Below are 9,511 nucleotides of genomic sequence, written 5' to 3'. Positions count from 1 at the left end.
TGGCCCAAGATATCCTCCCCTGGCATAGCATGTCGTATGTCGCACTGGTGGTGTACTTGCCAGACGCCGATCCCCGCCAGGCAAACTGGTCCGGCCTACCGTCATCCCTGGAACTCCCTCAGTCGCCTCCCAAAGGAGGGTGCACTGCATCCAACCATCAATGGACAGATCTCCCACAATATCTGATAACCAAGCTTCTTCCTGCAAAGCCTCACTGACCTTCCTAGAGTTCCTCCTCCTAGTGGGGACTAAGGACGTCACCTCCGGGGCAATGTCCCCCGCGCTTCTCCCATCTATCCATCTGTCTGTCCAAAATAAAATGCTCTCTCCATCTCCCACTCTGAAAATTGCCAAGCTCTGGAACACCTCATTAGCTTCCGTGTCGTTGAGCGCGGGCAGCCCTTGCCATGGCCTGAAAGGATCCGTGCGACGTAGCCAACACCATCTCACTCTAAGGGCCAGCCCCTGTAGCCTCAAGTCTTTCACTCCAAGGCCTCCAAGCCTAGTCGGCTTGCAAATAGTGTCCCAAGCAACCATGCATTGGCCTCCGTTAACTTCTTTCTTCCCAGCCCAGAAGAAAGCTCTCATCCATTTGACCAGCTCCTCAAGCACCCATGCTGGTGCCTCAGCAACCATCAGCTGATGAATAGGTCGCGCACTAATCACTGACTTAATGAGTATAAGTCTCCCCGATTTCTGAATCATTCCCCTCTGCTAAGCAGGAACACAGTTTATGACTTGGTCGATCAGCGGCTGCCACTCCGCTTTCGTCAACGGTCTCAGAGCCAATTGCATACCAAGGTATTTTATGGGGAAACCCACAACCTCACACCCCAATGTCTCCGCAACTCTGTCGGCGTCTTCGTCCTGACCACGAATCAGCGTGGCCGACGTCTTTCTGTAGTTCACACATAGCCCAGAGGCCTCTCCGAAGACACGAAGAATGGCCTTAATGCCTTCCAACTCAAAGTACAGAGGTTTACAGAAGATTATGACATCATCCGCATAGACTGATATCCTCTGTAGCTCCGTGATCCCCGCAAGCCTAGAGAAGAGTTGACTCCCCGTGGCTTTCTTGATAGCCGCTGTCAACACCTCCATAGCCGCGACAAACAGCATAGGTGAGGTGGGATCACCTTGTCTCAACCCTCTGACATGCACAAATCTGCGCCCTGGCACTCCATTCACCAGAACTCTGGTGTTTGCCGTATATAGCAAAACGGAAACCCACTTGAGGAAACGCTCTCCAAACCCCATGCGCCGTAACACCTCGAAAAGAAAACTCCATGATATCGAATCGAAAGCTCTATAGAGGTCAAGTTTCAGCAGCACTCCTGGCTGTCTCTGCTGGTTGATCTTCCTTGCCACTTGTCTCACTAACATGAAGTTGTCGTGTAGGGACCGTCCTCGTATGAACGCCGATTGGTTGGTGCTCACCACCTCGCCCAACCTTCTCCTCAACCTGTTTGCCATTAACTTGGAGAAAAGCTTGGCAAAGCTATGCACCAGACTGATGGGGCGGTAGTCCTTGACCTCCGTGGCATCAGGTTTTTTCGGAATCAGCGTGATCAGGGCTCTGCTAAGTCGGGCAAAGCCGCGACTGTCTCCAATGCTGAGTTTGAGGAGCCCAGCAATAATGTCCCCCTTGATCATCGGCCACGCACGCTGATAAAAAGCTCCAGTGAACCCATCCGGCCCCGGTGCCCTGTCTGGATGTAGGTTCTTGACCACACCCCAGATCTCCTCCTCTGTGAACATAGCATCTAGGTCCTGGAGCTCAGCCATTGGTATGTCAAGCACTTCCAGATCCAACGTGTGCTCTCTGGGCTGCACCCTCCCTAGCAACTGGAAGAAGGCCTCCGTGAACGTCTCCACTTTTCTCTCCTGATCCGTGATTAGCTCCTCACCTACCCTGACCGAGGCAATATAGTTCTTCACTCTTCTACCATTTGCCATGGCATGGAAAAATGCCGTGTTGGCGTCCCCCTCTCTCAACCAGCGAATCCTCGACCCCTGTCTCGCCATAGTTCGCTCAAGCGAAGCCAGTCCAAGCACTGACTGCTTGAGCATCCTTCTGAGCCAAAGCTCCATGTGGGTAAGCGTGCGCCTCTCCTGGGCCACGTCTAGGCGAAGGATGAGGGTATTAGCAATCGCGATATTCAGCTTGATCTTCCCAACTCTCTTTTGTCCCCAAGTCTGCAGGTACTCAGCAGCGTTCCTGAATAACGTGTCCAGCCTCCGAAAGGGGTCTACAATTGCAGGGTCACAAACCCATGCCTCCTTGACAGCCTCATCGAACCCCTCCAGCTTTAACCAACAGGTCTCAAACCTGAACCTCCGCTTAGGCCTGAATGCCGCATTGAGAGCCAAGTGAAGAGGCGCATGGTCCGAAACCGATGAAGATAGACCCTGCAACACTGCGTCAAAGTGCTGCAGGTCCCAATCCACCGAAACCAGCACCCTATCAATGCGTGTAAGGGTAGCTCTATCTCTCTCATTACTCCAAGTGTATAACCTCCCATGCATATAAAGGTCCTTGAGCTCATGCTCGTGGACAAAGGCCCTGAAGCGCTGCATCATGCATCTGTCAAGATTCTCATTATTTTTCTCGGACGCATTCAGAATCATATTGAAATCTCCGGCCACCATCCATGGACCCGGGAAAAGGGTCCTTCTCTCCGACAACTCCTCCAGGAACATGATCTTCTCCTCCACCGTCTGGGGCCCATACACCGTGGTAAGCCACCATTTGGCGCCCTCCCTAGACGTAATCTCGCCGGTAATAGCATAAGTATCATAGCTCACGTGGTCAATCTGGACTACCGAGGAGTCCCACGCCAACACCACACCTCCTCTCGTCTCATCCGCCGGCAGAAACACAAAGCCGTCAAAGGCCGGACCCAAACACTGTGAAACATAAAACTCGTCGACCTCTGAAACTTTAGACTCCGAAATACATACAATGCTCACATGCAAACTTTGAAGAAACTCTCTAATAGCACTCCTTTAAGTATTAGACATAACCGTTTATTTTTCATTATTATCCAAACAAAGGCCTACACTATTTAACTTTGCATAAATATTTGGTGTAGTAAATGAAAGAAAGAATGTCGAAGATTTATTCATGCCGGTAGAGTCGAGGTTGTGTGCCACCTTGCGACGCATCGCCTTTGTCATCGGGTCCTTATCTGTTCCGGTGCCACCGTCATCAACAATGGCATGTCTGCCACTCCGACACGAACAGGGCGGAGGACCCAGTAGGGTGAGGTAGGGCGGCCCCCCTACCTTGAATTTTGTCGAAAAATCAAGTATATGTATGCATGGATCGATCAGTTCATCTGTACCATCGTCAGTTCGTGAGTTCGTCAGTTTTTTTGAGGTAAAATATAATATATTAAGTCAGCAAGCCGCCTCATTAGAAACCTTCCAGTCCCCTTAGGTACCCTGGTATGGAAAAAAGTGCGTCTGAAACTTGCTGCTTGAAATCACAGTATGGTTACATCGTTTAGTAGAGCTTGCCTAATGAAGCTAGGGGTTCATCGACCTAGTTACAAGATGAAGCTGAATTGAAACTTGAGCTAGCTAATTCATGAGCTACAATATTACTCTCTCTCTCTCTCCCACAATGATTAAAAATAACCTTCCCTATCATCTCTGCATTAGACAGAATGTCGGCATAAATAGCAGTTGAATCATTCCAGATTCTATCCTATCCTGAGCTCAGTTGAATAACTTCCATTGAATCTGATTTGGCCTCAATCACGTTGCATCCCAAAGAGTTTGCAAGAACTAATCCATGTAGATCAGATAGGGCTTCTGCCATGTGTGCCGATGCCACAAGCAGTATAAAGGTATTTGATGCTGCAACAAAAACTCCTTCGCTATTCCTCAGAACGTCTCCAGATGCCCCAGTTTTATTCTCTTCGGAAAACACGGCATCAACATTAAGTTTACGACTGTGTTTGCACCAGGCTTTAACAAGGCCTTTTTTCCCTGGGTTGACATTGGGACTTTTGTCCTCGCTGCATTAGCTGTCATTGTACGGATAGATGTTACACAGTTTTGAACCGGCGGTATTTGTTCTCCTTGAGTTTGGTGTCGACGCAACCACCAAATATACCACGATGCAATGTCAATGACCTCTTAGACTTTTATAGAATCATAACCAGGTAAATTAGCTGCCGTTGACTTGAGCAAAATTTCCAAAACCTTTGATCATGATCGGTCTTGTCCTTTCTCACTATTTATACTATCCTCCAGTCCCAGTGCCCTCCAAATATTTACTGCTCCTGGACACTCAAAGATCATATGCATGACATCTTCCTGTCCCAAGTTACAAACCGGGCAAACATCTAAAGTTCCAATATGACTTTTCAACAGGATAGATTTAAGGGGAATAACACCGTCCATAATACGCCAGCAAAAAAATCTTCACTTTGGCTAGAACATCATGGTTCCACATGATCTTCCAACTCGGATTATTTTGACATGTGCCAGTGATTAAGGAGCGACATTTTAGGTCATTGTATTGGTGCTTCCATTCAATGTGATAGGCCGATTATACTGAGAATCTACCCGACCTGGTACCATGCCATGAAATGAAGTCTTCGAAAGCATTAAATTCAATGGTATTTGCATGATCCTTGCTGAATCAATTGGCTGAAAAATACTCATGATGAGATCCTCATCCCAACCCCCAGTAGTAGGGTCGATAAGGTCACTAACTCTTGTGAGAATACATTCACCTCTTGGCGTGAGAATCTTCCGATCTAGGCTACTTGGTACCCACGGATCTTTCCAAATCTGTATTGAGTCACCATTACCAATCCTCCATATACATCCTCGGTTGAAGGTTTGGATTCCCGCAACAATGCTTTGCCACGTAAAAGAAGAACCCGCTTTGGGTCCCGCCTTCAAAATGTCCCCCGAGGGGTAATACTTTGCACAAAGAACTTGGGCACACAGGAAATTCGGTTCATCAAGTAATCTCCACACTTGCTTTGATAACATGGCTAAATTGAAAGAATGTAGATCGTGAAACCCCATACCTCCTTCATTCTTTGGAAAGCACATCTTCCACCATGAATACCAGTGCATTTTCTTCCTTGGTCATCATCACCCCACCAGAATTGAGCAATAATATCAGTAATCTTCTTACAAATATTCTTTGGCAAAAGAAACACCGACATTGCATAGAATGGTATTGACTGAATTACGGCCTTTAAGAGAATCTCTTTCCCTCCAATAGACATGAGTTTTTCCTTCCAACCTTTTATTCTTTGTAGAACTCTCTCCACAAAATGCAAGAAACAATCACTGCGATTCACCCTAACCAGTGCAGAGAGGCTTAGATACTTATCATAAAGAGCCTCAGTATTAATATTGAGAGTATTGCATATTTGAACATTCACATCAACATCAGTATTAGGACTAAAGAAGATGCTAGATTTAGAAACACTGACCAACTGTCCCAAATTTGCACAATAAGAGTCAAGGACTTGTTGCAACGAGATTGCATTATTCAAATCTGCCTTCAAGAGAATTAAAGAATCATCAGCAAATAGTAGGTGTGATACCGACGGTGCATTTTTGCACACCTTAACCCTTCAATGCCACCAATCTCCTCTGCATGGAACAAACCACTTGATAATCCTTCTGCACATAAACGGAACAGATAAGGGGAAAGAGGATCCTCTGTCGAATGCCCCTGGTTGGAATAAAGCCCTCTATCATTTGTGAATTGAATCTGACAGAATAAGACACCGAAGTAACACAAGCCATCACCAAATCAACCCACTGAATATGGAAACCAAGTCTAATAATCATCCTTCTCAAGAAATCTCATTCCACTCTATCATAAGCTTTATACATATCCAATTTAACTGCACAAATACCAGTTTTACTCTTTCTTTTATTCTTTATCTTGTGAACACACTCATAGGCCACCAAAACATTATCAGTAATAAGTCTTCCCGGGACAAAAGCGCTTTGTGTTGGAGAAATAATCTCCGGTAATATCACCTTCAATCTGGTTGCAAGCATTTTAGATATGATTTTATAAACCACATTTCATAGAGATATAGGTCGAAATTGTGATAACTCCCCCGGATTATCCACCTTAGGAATCAGCACTATCACTGTTTCATTCCATCCCTCTGGAATAGTTCTATCATTTATAGCCTTCAAAACAGCACCAGTAATATCATTGCCCACCAAGTGCCAGAATATTTTGTAAAATAAAGCATGAAGACCATCTGGACCGGGGGCTTTAAGGTCACCAATGGTAAAAACCGCTTTTTTGACATCCTCGGCAGTAAAAGGAGCAATCAGCTTCTCATTCATATCTTCTGTAACCTTTGGTACAACCTTTTCAAGAAATTATGGATCAATCACATTCATATATGTGGAGAAAAGATTAGAGAAATAGTCAAGGATGATATGATTCAAGTTGTCCGTTCCTTCCACAAAATTGCCCGTTGGGTCCCTTAATTTCTTAATCATATTCCGTTTTCTCTGAGCTGAGGCAAATCTATGAAAAAACGTTGTATTTTTGTCCCCATTTTGAATCCAATTTGCGCGGGATCACCGACACCATTGAATTTCTTCCTGTTCCAACATCCGTTCAATTTGTTGGGCCAATTCAATTTTTCTCTGTTGATTCTCAGGATTAATTGGGCCACGCATGGCCACTTCAAGCTCACGTTGGGCCTGTTAGAGTCGCTTTTTTGGTTGTTTGAGGACCCGACTATCCCATGCATGCAGTCCAGCATGCATGGTTTTTAAGCGATCAAGGACGTCGATCGGACCCTGCCTTGTATCAGCTGCATTCCAACTATCTGCAACGATCTCAGCAAAGCCCTCCTCTCTCAGCCACTTCACCTCAAAATTGCGCTGCTTCTGGCTAACACTCGCAGGTGGAGCAACATAATACTTCGTGTCCATCAGTAAGGGGTGATGATTAGAATGATTGTATTCCAGATGCAACAATGTAGCTTTGTCTTGCATTTGGATCCAACTTTGATTTTGCAGAGCCCTATCCAGATGCTCCCTCATATACCCTCTATGCCAGTAAAAGAGTCTCCAACAAAGCCAATATCCTCCAGATTACAAGTATCCAAAGTTTCATGAAAAGCATTCATATACCTTGAGGGGCGGATCCTACCCCCTTCCTTTTCATGAGCATATAAGATTTCATTTAGGTCTCCCATAATAAGTCAAGGGAGATTATTGTGCTAATGAATTTTCCAAATTCTATCCCAAGGTTTTTGTTTCTCTGCCCATTTAAATTCCCCATATAGACCAGTGAACCTCCAAATCTTACTATCTTCCTCCTCAATGCGAATATCAATATAACTGGGGCAAGACTCAATTTGGTATAACTTGACTTCATTCTTCCACATCATAATGACTCCTCCTTTACGGCCATCATTTGGTTGAACAATCATAAAGTCCATCTTTATGCACGTAAACAAATAGCTGGAAAGCGATCTAGGTGTGTCTCCGATAAGAAAATTAGCTCTGGATTATAACGCGCAAGGACATCCAGAAGTGCATGAAATTCCGCGGTGTTTCCCAAGTCGTGACAGTTCCAAGATAGAAGTTTCATTGTGCCTGAACATGCTCCTCAAAAGAGCCCACCGATTCGAGGGAAGGGGAGTTAGCTCTGTCCTTATTAGAACGTTTAGTTCTAGAGTTTGTATTCTTCTCAATGCGAATACTAGGAGGGTTTGTAATCACACCCACCATAGCTGCATCCGAATACTCCTCATATAGCCCCAAATTTTCCACCGCTTCCAGTTGATTCATATCCAGCCTCCTCTTTATATTGGATTCTGTAGAGTCATTATCTTCCATCACTTCATCAATCTTCTTTACAGGGCTAGTCGTTGTATCATCGAGTGGATCCTCCGATCGAGAAACCCCATCAGCATAAGCAAGAGCATTAAAACGCCAGGGGACCGTGCCTCCTCTACCAAGAGCCCCAGTAAAGCCTCGTCCCCGTCCCTCTCCATTACCCTCTGAATCAGACCGACCAGCTCGACCACCACGGGATCCACCACGGGATTCACCCATACCACGACCATACCAGGCAGACCATTCAGCCTGCATAAAATCTCCCCACTTCAACTTGGTTTCGTCATGTTCTCCAGTTCCGAATTCCAAATGAGAGTGTCCAACAAATTCACAGGCACCACCGAACCTTGGCATTTTCTCATATTTTACTTGATAGAATTCCCTCTTTCCATCTCTTGAGATTGTGACAAACCGCTCTAAAACCTTCCTCACATCCAGCTTTACTCGGGCCGTGAGTTAGTCAGTTGGTTCCCTTGTTCCAGGGCGCTTGGGGAAGAAATAGGAAGGGAAGAGGTGGGCTGCTACTGGGCCTGTTTGGCCCGAGTTAGAGGAGCGCTGGCCTGGTTACTAGTCTTCTTTCGTTAGTTCCAAATTCCAAGACCACAAACACATGCACGATGACCACCACAGCATGATGTAGGCTTTGTGTTTCCAAAATATATGGTTCAATTAATTTGAATTAGTTAAGTAGTTCCATCTGTATAGGACTACATGATTGAGCAAACTTTTGCGGGTACTCTAAAGTTTTGTGCGTGCATGACGGATAAACCTGCTATTTACTCAAATGAAATTTTGTTATTTCACCTACTAGAAAATAGAAAACATTAGCTCTATATTTTTGAGGTATAGTTGCTACTACTATAAGAGTTAATGTGGGTTGGCTCTCATACTTTCTATCCTCTCTTCAATTTTTAGATTTCTACAAATTAAAACATCATGGAGCTCAAATATTAAAAGGAAGTCCTCAAAGTCCCGGTATTGCATTAAGAATGATTATTATAACTTGAAAGAGCAAGAGAAGGCAAGAATTTTCTTTGAAAAAGATCTGGTGGGCGTGTGGTAAAGTTTACAAGGGGATTTTATCAAACAAACATATTGTAGCCATAAAGAAACCAAAGATGATGGTTTTTAAGATGAAGATCACAAAGAGATCATAGAAATCTAGTAAAACTCTATGATGTTTGGAGCAATTTTTTATGCTATAGGGTTCGCCCTACCTTAATATTTTTTTGTTCTCCGCCACTCACGCGAAGGAGTAGATGTAGGACTTGAAGGAATCACTGGTGCGGCTATTTGGGCGGTGAAGTTGGAGTAGGCCAGGCCCGGACTGACGGGAGTGCGGCCCGTTCGGCCTCACAGGGCCAAGAAATTGGGGGGGGGGGGGGGCAAAATTTCTAAGTTGGCCTTTCCTATCGAGTATATATAAAGCGGTAATTTAGAAGTAAGTATTGAAACCACCGTAGCTCAAGAGGTTGTACGGTCAGGCGTGCTAGTATGTTACGAAGTAGGATTTTGAAGGTTCGATTCCTTCAGGCGCAAGGCTTGTATTTTTGTTCTTTTCTTTTCTCCGACTTTTTTCTATTCCATGCTATGCTTTTGATAAATCATGCTTGATTATTTATTTTTATTAGCATTGAATAAAACTCATAGAAGTTGC

This window comes from Lolium rigidum, chromosome 1 (genome assembly GCF_022539505.1).
Source record: "Lolium rigidum isolate FL_2022 chromosome 1, APGP_CSIRO_Lrig_0.1, whole genome shotgun sequence".
Classification (NCBI taxonomy): domain Eukaryota; kingdom Viridiplantae; phylum Streptophyta; class Magnoliopsida; order Poales; family Poaceae; genus Lolium; species Lolium rigidum.
Note: the sequence above shows the minus strand (reverse complement) of the source record.